The 18,382-nt window shown below is 44.2% G+C and overlaps 1 long non-coding RNA gene and 1 pseudogene across 2 annotated transcripts in view; both read right to left on the bottom strand.

Moving 5' to 3' along the window:
- The window catches only part of LOC311132542, a 107,608-nt pseudogene that overhangs the window by 30,979 nt on the left and 58,247 nt on the right, over positions 1-18,382 (bottom strand). Inside the window, exons 3-8 of the transcript in view lie at positions 10,508-10,646; positions 8,265-8,396; positions 7,952-8,063; positions 7,683-7,734; positions 7,521-7,598; positions 7,316-7,386 (exon numbers count right to left, since the gene is read on the bottom strand). The product of the transcript in view is annotated as an uncharacterized misc_RNA (transcript). The remainder of the gene's footprint in view (positions 1-7,315; positions 7,387-7,520; positions 7,599-7,682; positions 7,735-7,951; positions 8,064-8,264; positions 8,397-10,507; positions 10,647-18,382) is intronic.
- Positions 17,478-17,903, bottom strand: LOC311132155. Its single transcript, XR_014613494.1, has 3 exons — positions 17,852-17,903; positions 17,639-17,719; positions 17,478-17,517 (listed from the first exon to the last, which is right to left on the bottom strand). It is a non-coding gene; the product is annotated as an uncharacterized lncRNA (long non-coding RNA).

Here is an 18,382-nt window from a genome sequence, read left to right as displayed (position 1 = left end):
AGTTAATTATTTACTCAGTTCTGTGTCCTGCGCTTGACTCCGTCCTACCGCTGCACACTGACACCTGACAGAATCACGCACCACCTATGGAGTCAGCAGGTGCACCCAGTCCTCCGGTACCGGTGGAGGAGCGCGTCCAGCAGCACGCGACTATGCTCCACAATCTGGGCACAGCAATGGATTGCGTGCTGCACACCATGGAGCGATGGGAGAGAGAGGGTTTTTCCACACCCCCATCAACTTCACCTCTACCCCCACCGCTGTCCACCCCTCCGTCACCTGGAACCATTGGGATTCGTCTCTCGCTCCCGAAGGCCTATGATGGGACGGCTGCCGGGTGCCAGGGGTTCCTGCTCCAGGTGGAGCTCTACCTGGTGACCATACACCCGGCTCCCATCGGGATACGAGAGAGTGTCTGCCCTCATCTCCTGTTTGTCGGGGAAAGTGCTGGAATGGGCCAACGCCGAATGGGGAGAGATAGACGCTATGTTGGTCCGTTACGAGGATTTCACCCGACGCTTCCGGGCGGTTTTCAATCATCCGCCTGAGGGGAGAGCGGCGGGGGAACGCTTGGTCCATCTCAGACAGGGAAGAGGAGCGCACAGGACTTCGCACTGGACTTCAGGACCTTGGCTGCCAGCGCGGGATGGAATGAGAGGGCCCTGATCGACCATTACCGGTGTAATCTACGGGAGGACATCCGTCGGGAGCTGGCCTGCAGGGACACCATCCTTAACCTCGACCAGCTGGTGGATTAATTCATCTGGCTGGATAACCTGTTGACCACCCGCGAACGCTCGGATTGGGTTCCGTCCGTTACATCCCCCAGCACTTCCAAGTCTATACCTATGGAGCTCGGAAGTGCTGCTCTTAGGGTGACCGGAGGGGGGGCCCTTTCCTTCACCACCTGTGGCCGCAGAGGGCACACTGCTGGTCGGTGCTGGGGAGGTTCCCCAGGGAGTCGAGGCAGCAGGCAGGGCACTGGTGGATCATCCCAGGTGAGTAGGCACCCGACTCACCCAGAGCTCCCTGTTGCGCACAAAGTTTCCTGAGTTTTCCCCGTATTCCAAGCATAAGGCGCTAGTAGATTTAGGCGCAGCTGGGAACTTCATTGACCGTGCATTTGCACTTCAATTAGGGATCCCTATTGTTCCTGTTGATGTGCCCTTCCCTGTACATGCCTTAGATAGTCGTCCTTTAGGATCGGGCCTGATTAGGGAGGTCACAGCTCACTAGGTATGATAACGCAGGAGGGTCATGAGGAGAGTATAAGTCTCCTCCTGATAGATTCTCCTGCGTTTCCTGTGGTGTTGGGGCTTCCCTGGTTGGCCCATCATGACCCCACTATTTCGTGGCAACAGAGGGGTCTGAAGGGATGGTCACGTCAGTGCTCAGGGGGGTGTGTAGGTGTTTCCATAGGTGCAACTACGGTGGAGAGTCCAAACCAGGTCTCCCCCATGCACATCCCCCAAGAATATGCCGATTTGGCTCTCGCCTTCAGTAAAAAGAAGGCGACTCAATTACCACCCCATCGACGGGGGGATTGTACGATAAATCTCCAGGTAGAAGCAGCACTTCCCAGGAGTCACGTTTATCCTCTTTCACAGGAGGAGACGGCGGCTATGGAAACATATGTCTCCGAATCTCTAGGACAGGGATATATTCGGCCTTCCACTTCACCTGCCTCCTCAAGTTTGTTTTTTGTGAAGAAGAAGTATGGAGGTTTACGCCCGTGCATTGACTATCGGGGTTTCAATCAGATCACGGTGAAGTACAGTTACCCATTGCCTCTCATAGCCAGTGTCACCGAGTCATTGCACGGGGTGCGCTTCTTCACAAAATTGGATCTCAGGAGCGCGTACAACCTGGTGCGTATCCGGGAGGGGGATGAGTGGAAGACTGCATTTAGTACCACCTCTGGGCACTATGAGTACCTCGTCATGCCGTACGGGTTGACGAATGCTCCATCAGTCTTCCAATACTATGTAGACGAGATCTTCAGGGACCTGCACAGGCAGGGTGTAGTGGTGTATATAGATGACAGGATCTGTGCGACTGCAGTGGTCAACTGGGGCGGACAGGGCTTTTGGTCACCTGAAGTCTTTGTTTACCTCGGCTCCCGTGCTGACTCATCCGGATCCCTCCTTGGCATTCATAGTAGAGGTGGACGCGTCCGAGGCTGGGATAGGAGCTGTGCTGTCTCACTGCTTGGGTACGCCACCAAAGCTCCGCCTATGATGTGGGGGACCGGGACCTGTTAGCTGTGGTCAAGGCTCTGAAGGCGTGGAGACATTGGCTTGAGGGGGCTAAACACCCTTTCCTCATTTGGACTGACCACCACAATCTGGAGACATCCGGGCGGCGAGGAGACTGAACCCTCGTCAGGCAAGGTGGGCCATGTTTTTCACCTGTTTTGTTTTCACCCTGTCCTACAGACCAGGTTCCCAGAACGCTAAGGCAGATGCTCTGTCCCGGATGTATGACACAGAGGAGCGGTCCACGGATCCCACTCCCATACTTCCAGCTTCTTGCCTGGTGGCACCGGTGGTATGGGAGGTTGACGCGGACATCAGCCGGGCTTTATGTACGGAGCCCACTCCCACCCAGTGTCCAGTTGGGCGTATGTACGTTCCGTCTGATGTCCGCGATCGATTGATCTGTTGGGCTTACACGTCACCCTCCTCTGGTCATCCTGGCATCAGTCGAACAGTGCCAGGATGACCAGAGACAGTGCGCTGTCTTAGTGGGAAGTACTGGTGGCCCACTTTAGCTAAGGACGTGAGGGTTTATGTTTCCTCCTGCTCGGTTTGCGCTCAGTGCAAGGCACCTAGACACCTGCCCAGAGGGAAATTAAAACCCCTACCCGTTCCACAACGGCCGCGGTAACACCTATCGGTGGATTTTGTGATGGATTTTCCTCCATCACAAGGTAACACCACGATCCTGGTCGTTGTGGATCGGTTTTCTAAGTCCTGCCATCTCCTTCCTTTCCTTACAGACTGCGGAGGCTCTGTTTACACACGTCTTCCGGCACTACGGGGTGCCTGAGGATATAGTGTCTGATCGGGGTCCCCAGTTCACATCGAGGGTCTGGAGGGCGTTCAAGGAACCTCTGGGGGTCTCGGTCAGCCTGACCTCAGGGTTTCACCCCGAGATTAATGGGCAGGTTGAGAGAGTAAACCAGGATGTGGGTAGGTTTCTGCGGTCCTATTGCCAGGACGGGCCAGGGGGAGTGGGCGGCTTTCATCCCCTGAGCAGAGATGGCCCAAAACTCCCTCCGCCACTCCTCCACTAACCTGTCTCCGTTTCAGTGTGTACTAGGTTATCAGCCGGTCCTGGCACCGTGGCATCAGAGCCAGATCAAGGCACCTGCGGTGGCGGAAAGGTTTCGGCGCTGGGAGGAGACATGGGACGCTGCCCACTTGCGCCTGCAACGGGCCATCAGGCGACAGAAGGCGAGCGCCAACCGCCACCGCAGTGAGGCCCCGGTGTATGTTTTGTCTTGATTGTACACACCTGGTTCCCATCACGTTATGTTTATTTCCCTATTTAACCCTCTGCTTCCCTCATGGTTTTGTGAGTGATTGTTCTTTGCTTGGGGTTGTATAATGCTGTGAGCTGTTTTATTTCCCTGCGTGGAAATAAGATTTGTTGTTTTCCGAGTAAAGTTCGTTATTTACTCAGTTCTGTGTCCTGCGCCTGACTCCGTCCTACCGCTGCACACTGACACCTGACACTTTTAACTGATTGGTACACTAATTTCATTAGTCTTAATTTAACTTAATAACTAAATTATATATATATATATATATATATATATACAGTGGGGGAAAAAAGTATTTAGTCAGCCACCAATTGTGCAAGTTCTCCCACTTAAAAAGATGAGAGAGGCCTGTAATTTTCATCATAGGTACACGTCAACTATGACAGACAAAATGAGAAAAAAAATCCAGAAATCACATTGTAGGATTTTTTATGAATTTATTTGCAAATTATGGTGGAAAATAAGTATTTGGTCAATAACAAAAGTTTCTCAATACTTTGTTATATACCCTTTGTTGGCAATGACACAGGTCAAACGTTTTCTGTAAGTCTTCACAAGGTTTTCACACACTGTTGCTGGTATTTTGGCCCATTCCTCCATGCAGATCTCCTCTAGAGCAGTGATGTTTTGGGGCTGTCGCTGGGCAACACTGACTTTCAACTCCCTCCAAAGATTTTCTATGGGATGGAGATCTGGAGACTGGCTAGGCCACTCCAGGACCTTGAAATGCTTCTTACGAAGCCACTCCTTCGTTGCCCGGGCGGTGTGTTTGGGATCATTGTCATGCTGAAAGACCCAGCCACGTTTCATCTCCAATGCCCTTGCTGATGGAAGGAGGTTTTCACTCAAAATCTCACGATACATGGCCCCATTCATTCTTTCCTTTACACGGATCAGTCGTCCTGGTCCCTTTGCAGAAAAACAGCCCCAAAGCATGATGTTTCCACCCCCATGCTTCACAGTAGGTATGGTGTTCTTTGGATGCAACTCAGCATTCTTTGTCCTCCAAACACGACGAGTTGAGTTTTTACCAAAAAGTTATATTTTGGTTTCAACTGACCATATGACATTCTCCCAATCCTCTTCTGGATCATCCAAATGCACTCTAGCAATCTTCAGACGGGCCTGGACATGTACTGGCTTAATCAGGGGGACACGTCTGGCACTGCAGGATTTGAGTCCCTGGCGGCGTAGTGTCTTACTGATGGTAGGCTTTGTTACTTTGGTCCCAGCTCTCTGCAGGTCATTCACTAGGTCCCCCAGTGTGGTTCTGGGATTTTTGCTCACCGCTCTTGTGATCATTTTGACCCCACGGGGTGAGATCTTGCGTGGAGCCCCAGATCGAGGGAGATTATCAGTGGTCTTGTATGTCTTCCATTTCCTAATAATTGCTCCCACAGTTGATTTCTTCAAACCAAGCTGTTTACCTATTGCAGATTCAGTCTTCCCAGCCTGGTGCAGGTCTACAATTTTGTTTCTGGTGTCCTTTGACAGCTCTTTGGTCTTGGCCATAGTGGAGTTTGGAGTGTGACTGTTTGAGGTTGTGGACAGGTGTCTTTTATACTGATAACAAGTTCAAACAGGTGCCATTAATACAGGTAACGAGTGGAGGACAGAGGAGCCTCTTAAAGAAGAATTTACAGGTCTGTGAGAGCCAGAAATCTTGCTTGTTTGTAGGTGACCAAATACTTATTTTCCACCATAATTTGCAAATAACTTCATAAAAAATCCTACAATGTGATTTTCTGGATTTTTTTTTCTAAATTTGTCTGTCATAGTTGACGTGTACCTATGATGAAAATTACAGGCCTGTCTCATCTTTTTAAGTGGGAGAACTTGCACAATTGGTGGCTGACTAAATACTTTTTTTCCCCACTGTATTTGTCCAGCCTTTGCTGCTATGCTTGCAGATGTGCACAATATGCTGATACCCTAATCAAAAAGTATTTAATAACTCGAAATAATAAAAACGTAGCTAGGTGGTTGTAACATTTAAACTTAAAACATGTTTTTCATTGTTTTGCACCGCATGGATCACCTGTGCAATTGAACGCAGCATTGCTGCATGGTGCATTCAAAATGTCTTGTAGTTGAGTAGTCGTGGCTACTGCTCAAATGTTGCTGTAACAGGCCTACATGTTTTTCCTTTTCATGGTGTTTTGTTGCTGGTTTAGTTTTTTGGTTATTCATTGTTAAGCTTTAAAAACCGAAGCCAGACTGCAACATTTAGTAGCCTAGCTAGGACTGTGGCATGTCTCTGTACACGTTCCCTCTGCTGTGTGAGTTAAACGGGACACATGAAAGCAGCGGAATTTATGTTGAATTTACCGATGTGAGTGCATCAGGCTGTAATTTCAGAAGTAGATGACTCAACTGTTGACTCATTTATACGCGTTTCTTAACCAATTAGCGTTATTATGCAAGTTGAGTGGACTTAAAAAGGACAAGAATTTGATCCAATGTGTTAGTGTCTTCAATCAACAAACTGCTTGAAGTCAGTTGTATTTGAATAAGCTTGTTAAGTAAAATTACAAATTCATGTTTGCTGAAAACAACTCAAAACCACACCTATCATTATCGTGATCATTATTCCAGCATGCTCTCTTGCAGGTTGATTTTCAGAATGGTTTGTTTCAATACCTGTGTATTTGCATGTACTTTAGAAAAATTTATGTTATTTATGTTTGTGTAGCATGAGATTAATCAACCAATAAAAATAATCCAATCTGTTAGTAGTTCGACTTATTTCACCCATTACTGATATGGCTGTTCCAGTTTATATAATTTAGGCAGGCTCAGTAATCAATCTTCCCTACCCCAACAGTCATTATGAATGAATTGTTGGATATCCTAACTCTGGCTGGATTCCAATAGGAATTTCACATCACGTTCCAAGCCAGCATAATGTGACTCTCAGGCTTGATGTGGCCTGTAAACCAGGAGTTTCAGACCAGTGTGTTAGGGTGTAACTAGGCCCTCAAAGGTTTTATGATATATGTAATGTGTTGTCATAATGAGTTTAATTTGAAAGATAACATATTCACTTAGACACTCACTTGGTGAAGGCTACAGTACTGAAAACTATTCAATACAACAACCATGTCTCTGTGGCTAACAAATACAGTCATGGGAGGTAACTACAATGCACTCTAAATACAAGGCACTCAAGGTATGCAAAAAGGTAGAATATTTTTTTTATTCTGTGAACAGCTTTTTATTTTTATTAACTGAATACCATCTGGTTATTGGGACAGACATGAATGCCATTTTGGACATGTGGACAAATCAAATAAGATTAACTACAATCCACATGCAACCAAGGCTCACCAGCATATACTCTCTGATTACAACCTAATTGATGCTTGGCAAGCACATAATCCTAATGAAGAGAGTACACTTTCTACTCCCCTGCATAAATCATTCTCACAAATCAATGTATTTCTATTATCTACAACTATTCTCTTTAATCAATAAAATAGAAATCCAACATATGATCACTTTTGATCACCACGTCTACTACTGCCAATTACACGTTTCAGAATCTCCTAATTGTAACTAGGCCCTCAAAAAAAGACATAAGGCCTTATGATACACTGTATGTATGAGAATCAACAAAGGGAGAAGATTCCAATCATGAAAAAGTAAGCAAATAGTGTAGGTCGTGATGAAATTAACCAGTAACATCTTGGCCTAACTACATACACATGCAAGATGCAGAGGATTCTATATCTATGAAAGGCCCAGCCTATGACCACATCCTGTTCAGCTCACAGTACTTTCTGGTAGGGAGAGGTGGGGGGCTCTGGGCGTCCAAATGCGATCTTGTCATACAGAGTCTGCGGCTACATGTGACAGATAATCAAGAAAAAACTGTTTCAGCATCAAGAAATGTATTGACTATTTTCAAAGTAGACTACCGTACATAGTCTTCCATTCAATCACAGACATTTTAACATTATGACTATTTATATCTTACCTCATTCAATCTTGGGATAGCCAGATCATTGACAGTCTCATAGATGGACATTGGGTTTACCTGACTGTTTGATCTTGTCTGCAATCAAAATACAGCCCATTACAATACAGTACATATAGCTTCCACACATTCAGATAAATAATAACGGCAATGCATACTTACATCTTTAATGATTGTGTTGATCATAACATCAGCATATATTGTGTTGACAGTGCTGTCTTTGATAAGAACAAAATATTAACCAATCAGATACATTTTAAACAGGATATCAACAAACATACCCAGGAATTAATAAACAACACTTATGAGGGGTCTCACTCTTTTCCCAATTCCTAGCAAATCCACACAAAAAAAAATAATATCAGCTGAAGAATACTTCTAGAACCACCTGAAATGTCACTTTAAATGTAGTTAAGGGCCCTAAGCAGTACATACCTGTGTTACGGCAGCCCCTGCAGTAGCACACTGCCACAGCTACAGTGAGGATCAGCACCACAGCGCCTCCTACTGATACTCCGACATAGATGGTATACCACACCAGTCCTGTCAAATATTGTACAACACACATGATTAGACTATACAATATGATAAAGACTAAATGGCACTATGTCATATACATCCAATGTAATCACATGTATTATATATTATATTTGGATAAGAGTGTCTGCTTAATGACGTAAATGTAAATAAGCATATAAGCACACTGAAAAGTGTATGGAAGGGATTATTATGATATCTAGGTACCTGGTGTGGTTGTGTCATTACTACACTTTACTGTTGCAAAGGCAGATTTCCAGCTGACTAGGTTGGAGGCATTGCATGTTACAATGATGTCTCTCTCTGCAGGAGAGAGAGAGAGGTGAATCTGCTGGGCGTCTGCGTACATTACATTTACATTTACGTCATTTAGCAGACGCTCTTATCCAGAGCGACTTACAAATTGGTGCATTCACCCTATAGCCAGTGGGATAACCACTTCACAATGTTTAAAAAAATTTTTTTTTTTTTTTTTTAATTTTTTTTTTTAGGTGGGGGGGGAGGTAAAAGGATTACTGTCTGCCAGACATGCAGAGATGCGATTCACCACCTGGTTATCAGAAGGGGGAAAGGAGAAGATTAGTTGTGTATCGTCAGCGTAGCAATGATAGGAGAGGCCATGTGAGGATATGACAGAGCCAAGTGACTTGGTGTATAGGGAGAATAGGAGAGGGCCTAGAACTGAGCCCTGGGGGACACCAGTGGTGAGAGCACGTGGTGCAGAGACAGCTTCTCGCCACGCCACTTGGTAGGAGCGACCGGTCAGGTAGGACGCAATCCAGGAGTGAGCCTGCAGTCACAAGTCGCAAGATTTTATCTGGAGAGAGAGGGGAGAAAGAAGTCAAAGCATAGGGTAGGGCAGTGTGAGCAGGACCAGCAGTGTCATTAGACTTAACAAACGAGGATCGGATGTCGTCAACCTTCTTTTCAAAGTGGTTGACGAAGTCATCCACAGAGAGGGAGGAGGGGGGGGGGGGGGGGATTCAGCAGGGAGGAGAATGTGGCAAAGAGCTTCCTAGGGTTAGAGGCAGATGCTTGGAATTTAGAGTGGTAGAAAGTGGCCTTAGCAGCAGAAACAGATGAAGAAAATGTAGAGAGGAGGGAGTGAAAAGATGCCAGGTCGGCAGGGAGTTTAGTTTTCTTCCATTTCCGCTCCGCTGCCCGGAGCTCTGTTCTGTGAGCTCGCAATGAGTCATCAAGCCACGGAGCTGGAGGGGAGGACCGAGCCGGCCGGGAGGATAGGGGACACAGAGAGTCAAAGGATGCAGAAAGGGAGGAGAGGAGGGTTGAGGAGGCAGAATCAGGAGATTGGAGGGAGAAGGATTGAGCAGAGGGAAGAGATGATAGGATGGAAGAGGAGAGAGTAGTGGGAGAGAGAGAGCGAAGGTTGCGGCGGCGCATTACCATCTGTGTAGGGGCAGAGTGAGTAGTGTTGGAGGAGAGCGAGAGAGAAAAGGATACAAAGTAGTGGTCGGAGACATGGAGGGGAGTTGCAGTGAGATTAGTAGAAGAGCAGCATCTAGTAAAGATGAGATCAAGCGTATTGCCTGCCTTGTGAGTAGGGGGGGACGGTGAGAGGGTGAGGTCAAAAGAGGAGAGGAGTGGAAAGAAGGAGGCAGAGAGAAATGAGTCAAATGTAGACCCCCCAAAACTGTGAGGGGTGAGCCATCCTCAGGAAAGGAGCTTATCAAGGCGTCAAGCTCATTGATGAACTCTCCAAGGGAACCTGGAGGGCGATAGATGACAAGGATATTAAGCTTAAATGGGCTAGTGACTGTGACAGCATGGAATTCAAATGAGGAGATAGACAGATGGGTTAGGGGAAAAATTGAGAATGTCCACTTGGGAGATATGAGGATTCCTGTGCCACCACCCCGCTGACCAGATGCTCTCGGGGTATGCGAGAACACATGGTCAGATGAGGAGAGAGCAGTAGGAGTAGCAGTGTTTTCAGTGGTAATCCATGTTTCCGTCAGCGCCAAGAAGTCGAGGGATTGGAGGGTAGCATAGGCTGGGATGAAGTCTGCCTTGTTGGCAGCAGAACGGCAGTTCCAGAGGCTGCCTGAGACCTGGAACTCCAGGTGAGTGGTGCGCGCAGGGACCACCAGGTTAGAGAGGCAGCAGCCACGCGGTGTGAGGCGTTTGTGTAGCCTGTGCGGAGAGGAGAGAACAGGGATAGGCAGAGGCATAGTTGACAGGCTGCAGCAAATGGCTACAATAATGCAGAGGAGATCGGAATGAAATGAACTAAACATCTGGGAAAGGAGAGAGCGGGCCTCCCTCACCACAACTCCCAAATATAACTCTTTACATAGTTTACTTTTCTATGACTATAGTGTTAATGCCAGGAAATATAAACCTTCTGAGTTGAATTCTGCAATATCCTTTTCGCTATACCTCCACATAATTAGGGTGACATTTTGCCCCTCTAAGCCTGCAGGCATCGTCACAATGAGTACATCTCATTGTCTCTCTCCCAGGTGAATGTAAGGTTGGAGTAGCAGGACACGTTGCACACCAGCCGCACCGTACAGGAGTGGTTGGCCAATAGCTTGATGTCTGTCTGGATCACCACCTTGGATATAGGCTCTGAGAGAGAGAGAGAGAGAGAGAGAGAGAGAGAGAGAGAGAGAGAGAGAGAGAGAGAGAGAGAGAGAGTTGTAATCAGTCGTCAACAAGATGTTACCAGAGTGTAAGACAAAGGATGGAATATGTCATTAACACTATAGTCATAGAAAAGTAAACTATATAAAGAAGGTGATAGCTTCCTACCGTGAACCTGCAGAGTGACAGCCTTACTGGGAATCTGCTTGTCTGTTTCAGCAATAACTAGATATTCCCCTGAGTCTTGCAGAGTCAGTTTCCTAATTGTTAAACTGAAGTCTTTGGCATTCATTTCTAGTCTCCCCTTGAACTGGGATCCATGGAAATATAAACCTTCTGAGTTGAATTCTGCAATATCCTTTTCACTATACCTCCACATAATTAGGGTGACATTTTGCCCCTCTAAGCCTGCAGGCATCGTCACAGAGTCCCCTACCGTCTTGAGGAATGACAGGTTTGAAGAAACACCCACACCTGAAACACCAAAATGGACATTGGCATTCTGACATCAATCAATGGTTACACTTACTGCTGTGTAATTATTCATGTAAGTATGGTGTAGCAAGTATTGCAATTACTCATTGTTACAATGTAATACTTGTTACAGTGTGCCTACATGACTAATTACACAATAATACTCTGCAATGCAAAGTTTTACCTAATCAATAATAGATAATAATGGATTGGATTTGTATAGAGCATTTCCAGGTTTCATTTATACTGTACGTGGCACTTTACATATTTGCACTTTATATCTTTAAGTAACTGAGTGTGTGGGTCCATCTTTACTTTATTAAAGTCCGCTCCTCCCCCACATTCAGCAGAACAGTATGAGATGACAGGAAAAGAGAATTGGGGGTGGATCTGATAACTCCTCCTCAGCTCACAAATACAAATCCCACTGTGTTTACTGAGTAATTATTCCCCAGAAATGCATCATATACTGCATGGGCAACATTATAAATACATGTCAGTCTGAAGTGATGTTTTATAAACCCTTACACAAAAAAACATCAGTCATGAATGAAGAAATAAATACACTTACAGTTAATTGAAGAATTTATGGAAGAACTGCAGTTATCCTAGTCATGCAATGTATCTTATTATGTAATACAAACAATAATTACATACAGTCCCATATCACCTTAAATTTAATGAATGACATGCATCTAGCACAGGGTCGTAAGATCTCTTGCGTTCTAGAAGCACTGCAGAATCAATACATCATGATATGTTGCTGAATATAGGTATTATGTAGGTGTTATCACACAGTAATAAAGCAAACGTTTCGAGATATCCAACCAATCACTGATGACTAGGCATTCTACAGTCAACACACCATGCATAGACCAACAATGAATTTAGAGAAAGCTAACGGTTTTCCAAACTTTATCATACCATCAAACACATGCACATGAGAATTATTCTACCCTCTTGGTTTCACATTAGACTAAGGAGACCGTTGAAAAGACCCTAAGCAGCCAACTGACTAAAGTCAGTAAGTGGTTATCCATTTAGGCAGACAGAATGTATCCTGTTTGGTTCCGAAAACAAAGTGAGAAACTCTTCCAACTTCTCGGTCAAGTTTAATGGTGTAGTGGTGAAGGAAAAATGCTATGTTACATACATTGGGATGTGAACTGGACCAACACATAACATGCAAACTTATGGTTCTGAAGGCCATTGGAAATGTTCACTGCAGGACAAAGTTCCTGGCAAGGGTAGCCAGGTTCCTGGATACAGAGAGTATGAGGACCCTGGAAACATCTCTGATACGGTGCCACTATGGCTATGCTTCTATCTCATGGTTCAGTGGAGTATAAAAAAATCTGAAGGACAAACTTTAAACGGCCCAAAACAAACTAATGAGAATTATACTCAAGCTCAGCCATTGGGACGCACGTTGGTCCTAATCATTTCAGGGAACTGAACTGGCTTCCAGTTAATCTCCTGGTGGTGCAGATTAAACTGTTGATGGTTTTTAAAGTGATACATGACCTTGCCCCCAGTTACCTTTCTGATTATTTTAATTTCATTAGAGACTCTCATAGTCATGACACCAGAGCCAGTGTTGCCAGTATGAGACTGCTGCTCTATAGGAGCATGGCTGGAAAAAGCTATTTCCTTAACACTGGCGCAGAGGAATGGAATGGTGTGCCAAACCATATCAAATCCATCAATATACGCTAGGGAGTTTTAAGATAAACCCTAAGAAATAGTTTATGGGCAAAATGCTTTAAAACTGCACAACAAAGTATAATTGTTTCAATGAACGTTACTTGGTAATCTATTTTATTCCTTTTACGGTTTCCTCCATATTGATGAGATGTATTTTAGGTGTTTTTTGCTTTCATGTTATCTTGTGTATATTTTTGTTTTCATGTATTTTCTTGAGGTCCACAATGGGGATACATTTTAAAAACTTTTTTGTGTCATCCTCGGCGATGGTTGTATTGTTGTTGTATTGTGTTTAAAATGTTCAAATGAATAAAAATTGTCACAAAACTTACCATAGTGGAGGTTGGAGAGTAGGAGAAGGAATATTCCCTGTTTGGAGAAGCAGGAGAAGGGACCACCAGACATCTCTTTAAGGCGTTGTATGACTGTTTCCTCTAGCTGTATGTCCTTATCTATCAATGTCACTGGTAGCAAGCAGTTGACTAACCAAAACACACAGAGAAGAAAGAGTAGTGTTGTGTCGAGAAAACGTTGCTAATTATGCTGTGTGATCAAGGAGAACCGCTGACGCTGTATTTTCATCATAAAGGTTTATTCATAACAAAGGGTTACAGCGTCGATTTACAGATACCTGCAGATACCCGGAGAATAATCGCCCCATCTCAAATATGATTATTCTGTCTTCTTTTGTCTTATCTGTGGTATATGTCCTATGTAATCTGATATGGGTTTTTTCCCTACAGACCAATCACCTGTCTCCACACAACAGACTTCCTCTGTTCTATGGGGTGTCCCCATAAAACTACTCCCCAGATGCTCCCTCTAAGCTGAATAAACCTCCTCTCAGGTTCTATTTGAAAACATTAGCAAAGTCATAATTCCTCAGATACTACAGTAGAGAAAGAGCAGAGACTTCCTTTTGATGAGGGCTGCTGTTCTATAAAAAATTACTGTATGTTAGTTGAAAAGGAAGTCACATTCTATAGTTGTTCTCTGAAAATAACCCTTCACTCAGTTTGAGAGTTAGACGATGAGGTGTGGGTGTGTTTGGGGTCTGTCACTGTGCTGACCAGTCTGGTGGTGGTGGTTTTGGAGCGTGTGTTTCCTAGCTGCTGGTGGTTGTGTGGTTAATGGTCATGGTGTTTCACAGATACCGGTAGCTTTGTTACTTTATGAGCAGACCACTCAAAGTTGCAGAGAAAGATAGAGGGAGGGTTCTGGGGAGGAGAGAGAGAACGAAAGAGAAAGAAAGAGAAAGAGAGAGAGAGAGAGAGAGAGAGAGAGAGAGAGAGGGAGAGAGAGCGAGCGAGAGGGGGGGTTATAGAGAGAGAGCGAGAGAGAGAGAGAAAATATCATAACAGTGTGTGTGCATTTTCATCTAGGCTTCATATGTCTGGAGAAGTGTTTGTATGACTTCTTCAGCATGGTCATAGGACAGTGTGGCTGAGGGATATGAAACACCTGCCAACTTTTTCAGAAGGTATTGGGTCTCAGGTTTCTGACAAAGGCCCCACTTCTACGTTTCAGGTAACATCTTTTGGTGATGTCATTTCCAGTTTCTGTTTCTCAGGAGCAGTGCCAATGACTGCTGGCTGTCTGTCTGACCACATAGACATAAACACATGGACACAGAAACCCCCTAACTGGAACAGTGACCTTCCAGACCATGCAGGGATACTGAAAATAGTCATAAACCACTAATGTAATTATTCGGCATGACCTATCTTTAGGATGAGGAGGCAATATGGGAGAACTGGTAATCATGCATCCGTAGGTTACTACCTGGAATTCAACACAGTAATATAAATATTCAATATTGTTTCCATGTAAATACCAGACCCTGGTCCATGAGCCTGACCTTTGCTTACTTGGAAGATCCCTTTGCCATCATAGACTTGCATGTCCACATTTCAATATTAAAAGGAAGTGATACACAGTACCAGTACTGACCAGCTCCTCAGAACTCCTGCAGACAGGATATCAAATCATATCAAATCAAATTGTATTTGTCACATTACATTTGACATTTTAGTCATTTAGAAGACGCTCTTATCCAGAGCGACTTACAGTTAGTGAGTGCATACATTTTCACAAGCGCAAATACAACAGGTGTAGACCTTACTGTGAAATGCTTACTTACAAGCACTTAACCAATAATGCAGTTCAAAAAATAGAGTTAAGAAAATATTTACTAAATAAACTAAAGTAAAAAATAAAGTAACACAATAAAATTATTTATAACAATAACGAGGCTATATACAGGGGGTACTGGTACCGAGACAATGTGCGGGGGTACAGGTTAGTCAAGATAATTTGTACATGTAGGTAGGGGTAAAGTGAACATGCATAAATAATTAACTGCGAGTAGCAGCAGTGTAAAAATAAAGGTCCAAGTGGCCATTTGATTAATTGTTCAGCGGTCTTATGGCTTGGGGGTAGAAGCTGTTAAGGAGCCTTTTGGACCTAGACTTGGCGCTCTGGTACCGCTTGCCGTGCAGTAGCAGAGAGAACAGTCAATGACTTGGATGACTGGAGTATTTGAAAATTCTTTGGGCCTTCCTCTGACACCGCCTAGTATATAGGTCCTGGATGGCAGGAAGGTTGGTCCCAGTGATGTACTGGGACGTACGCACTACCCTCTGTAACGCCTAACGGTTAGATGACAAGCAATTGCCATACCAGGTGGTGATGCAACCGGTCATGATGCTCTCGATGGTGCAGCTGTAGAACCTTTTGAGGATCTGGGGATCCCTGCCAAATCTTTTCAGTCTCCTGAGGGGGAAAAGGTGTTGTCGTGCCCTCTTCACGACTGTCTTGGTGTGTTTGGACCATGATAGTTTGTTGGTGATGTGGACACCAATGAACTTGAAACTCTCGACCCACTCCACTACAGCCCCGTCGATGCTAATGGGGGCCTGTTCGGCCATCTTTTCCTACAGTCCACGATGAGCTACTTTGTCTTGCTCACATTGAGGGAGAGGTTGTTGTCCTGGCACCACACTGCCAGGTCTCTGACCTCCTCCCTATAGGCTGTCTCATCGTTGTCTGTGATCAGGCCTACCACTTTTGTGTCGTCAGCAAACTTAATGATGGTGTTGAGTCGTGCTTGGCCATGCAGTCGTGGGTGAACAAGGAGTACAGGGGAGGACTAATCATTTAGGAAGGTTACCTTCGCTTTCTTGGGCACAGGGACTATGGTGGTCTGTTTGAATATGACATCATAAAACTGAGACGGCACACTTCCCCAAAAAGTCATTCTGAAAATCTCAATGGGTCTTTCACTGATGGGGTACGGCATTTTTACTTTAACTCACACATTTAGGAGCCTAAGATCTATATTAGGCTGAAAGGAGGTTTGACCAAAGCAGGTTATATGGAAAAGTTGATGATGATGACAATATCCATTTACTGTAAGAAAGCACTCATGCCATCTGGTGGATAAAAATAGTTCATTAAAAAGCTCAATACAAAGATATTTTAAAAGTACAGCTCATTAGAAGAAAATGTGAATAATACCTACAATATTTTGGAAATTCATATACAAATATGTTATTGTATCATCTGAATGACAGATATAATACATTAAAGATGATACATTTTAACGCAATTACAACAAAACAATAATACTCAATACACAATACAAGGCAGATAATTCCTGTAGCTGCAGATAAGATCCGTTATCATTACACCTTATATTTTATATAAAGCTGTAACAGTAATACACAATTAAACCATGCTTAAGTAAAATATATCTGTTGGTAAATAAAATACGAAAAAAAAATATTTAAAGTACAAGGTGTTATTGTGTGTGTGTGTCTGTTTGCTTGTGTGCATTGAGCATTCATAATCCATGTTCCCGCGTTTCCTTCCGCTACTCCTCTGATGGTGTGTCCCTCCATTCTTCCATCCCTCCATCCTTCCACCCATCCATCCCTCCATTCGTCCATCACTCCATCCTTCCATCACTCCATCCTTCCATCCCTCCATTCCTCAATCCCTCCATCCCTCAATCCCTCCATCCCTCCATTCCTCCATCCCTGCCCCCCTCAAGGTCCTGCAACATATCACCACACAAAGTTGTTTAGGACATGCAGTCAAACAAACTCTTAAGAATCAAACAAAAATACATACTTTAAATACATACATTATCCTTCAGAGAAATAGTTCCTTATTAGTATCATATTAAGTATCAATAGCACATGGCTATTAGTCTTACCTGGGGCTGTGACTGGCTTCACTTGAGAATAGACCGAATCTGCCTCAGGTGGGGTTTCTGTTTCTGTAAGGGGTGAGGATAAACATCAGAATAATAGAACAGTTATACACATAATAATATACAGCTAGTCAATATGGGGTCAAAGAGGTGTGAGGTTATGATAGGGGGAATATGGAAGGAGGGATTTCTAGTCTTACCTTTCTTCTTCTTGGCTTTGGCCTTCTGTTTAAGGTCAACCTCAGCATAGGTCAACCTCAGCATGTCCAGTTGCTGCTGAAAATTGAAATATCCAGTCAACAAATGATGGAATTAGCTTATTCCATATTCTGCATCTTCATTGAAATTCCAAAATTGTACATTTAGATTTCACTGACTGCCGACCTGTAGAATGGGTCTTACCTGTGGCCTTCCCTAACTTGACCTCAGAATAGACTGGATTTTCTTTTGGATCAGCTGGCTTTTCTAAGGAGGAGGAGGAGGAGGAAGAGGAGGAGGAGGAGAGAATTTGTAAGTTTGTATCAAATTTGATGAGTAAAAAACACTGCTACATTTTGTATTAATTTATGTGACAGTTAAGAATTACTTTTCTTTTTCTTGTCCAACTTTTTGAGTTGAATCTGGGCGTACATCACATCACTTGGTCCAGCAGTAGCAGCAGCAGCATCTGAAACATAGAGGTAATACACTAATATATCTACTTAGTCTTAGTATGCTAGTCATATTAAACATATGAAGAACAACTGCAACAACAACTCTATACTGTATTCATGCTAAACTTAACATAGAGTAACAGTACCATTGTCATTATTGTCTGAGGGAGTGATTGTATCGTAGATGTTAGCGCCACCTGTTGGTCAAAGAAGAGAGAGAAATATTAATTGGTTGGTTATCCCTCAGATTTCCTAGGGACAGAGTACAGTAACATGTTGTATACAAAGTGGATGGTGAAAGGTCAGTGTGTGAGGTTACAGAGAGAGGAGAGTGATAGTGATCTGGGCTGAGAGACTGACCATGCTGCAGACGTGTATACCCAGCATCAAATCAAATCAAATCAAATCAAATTTTATTGGTCACATGCGCCGAATACAACAGGTGCAGACATTACAGTGAAATGCTTACTTATCAGGAGCCCGGCCCTGGGTAGATCCTTGGTCCTGTTGGGGGTCCAGGTTGGTGCTGTGTGGCTGGGGGGGCCTACATGGAGAGAGATACTCATGAAACACACAGATGATATTTTACTGTATGAAAAGGAACGTAGTTGAAAGACACGTGTACTCACGAGAATATCCTGTTACAACAGGAACCTGTAATGAAAAATGCATATTAA

The sequence above is a fragment of the Coregonus lavaretus genome, assembly GCF_964263955.1.
Source record: "Coregonus lavaretus genome assembly, chromosome: 7".
NCBI lineage: Eukaryota > Metazoa > Chordata > Actinopteri > Salmoniformes > Salmonidae > Coregonus > Coregonus lavaretus.
Note: the sequence above shows the minus strand (reverse complement) of the source record. Positions and strands in the feature narration are given on the sequence as shown.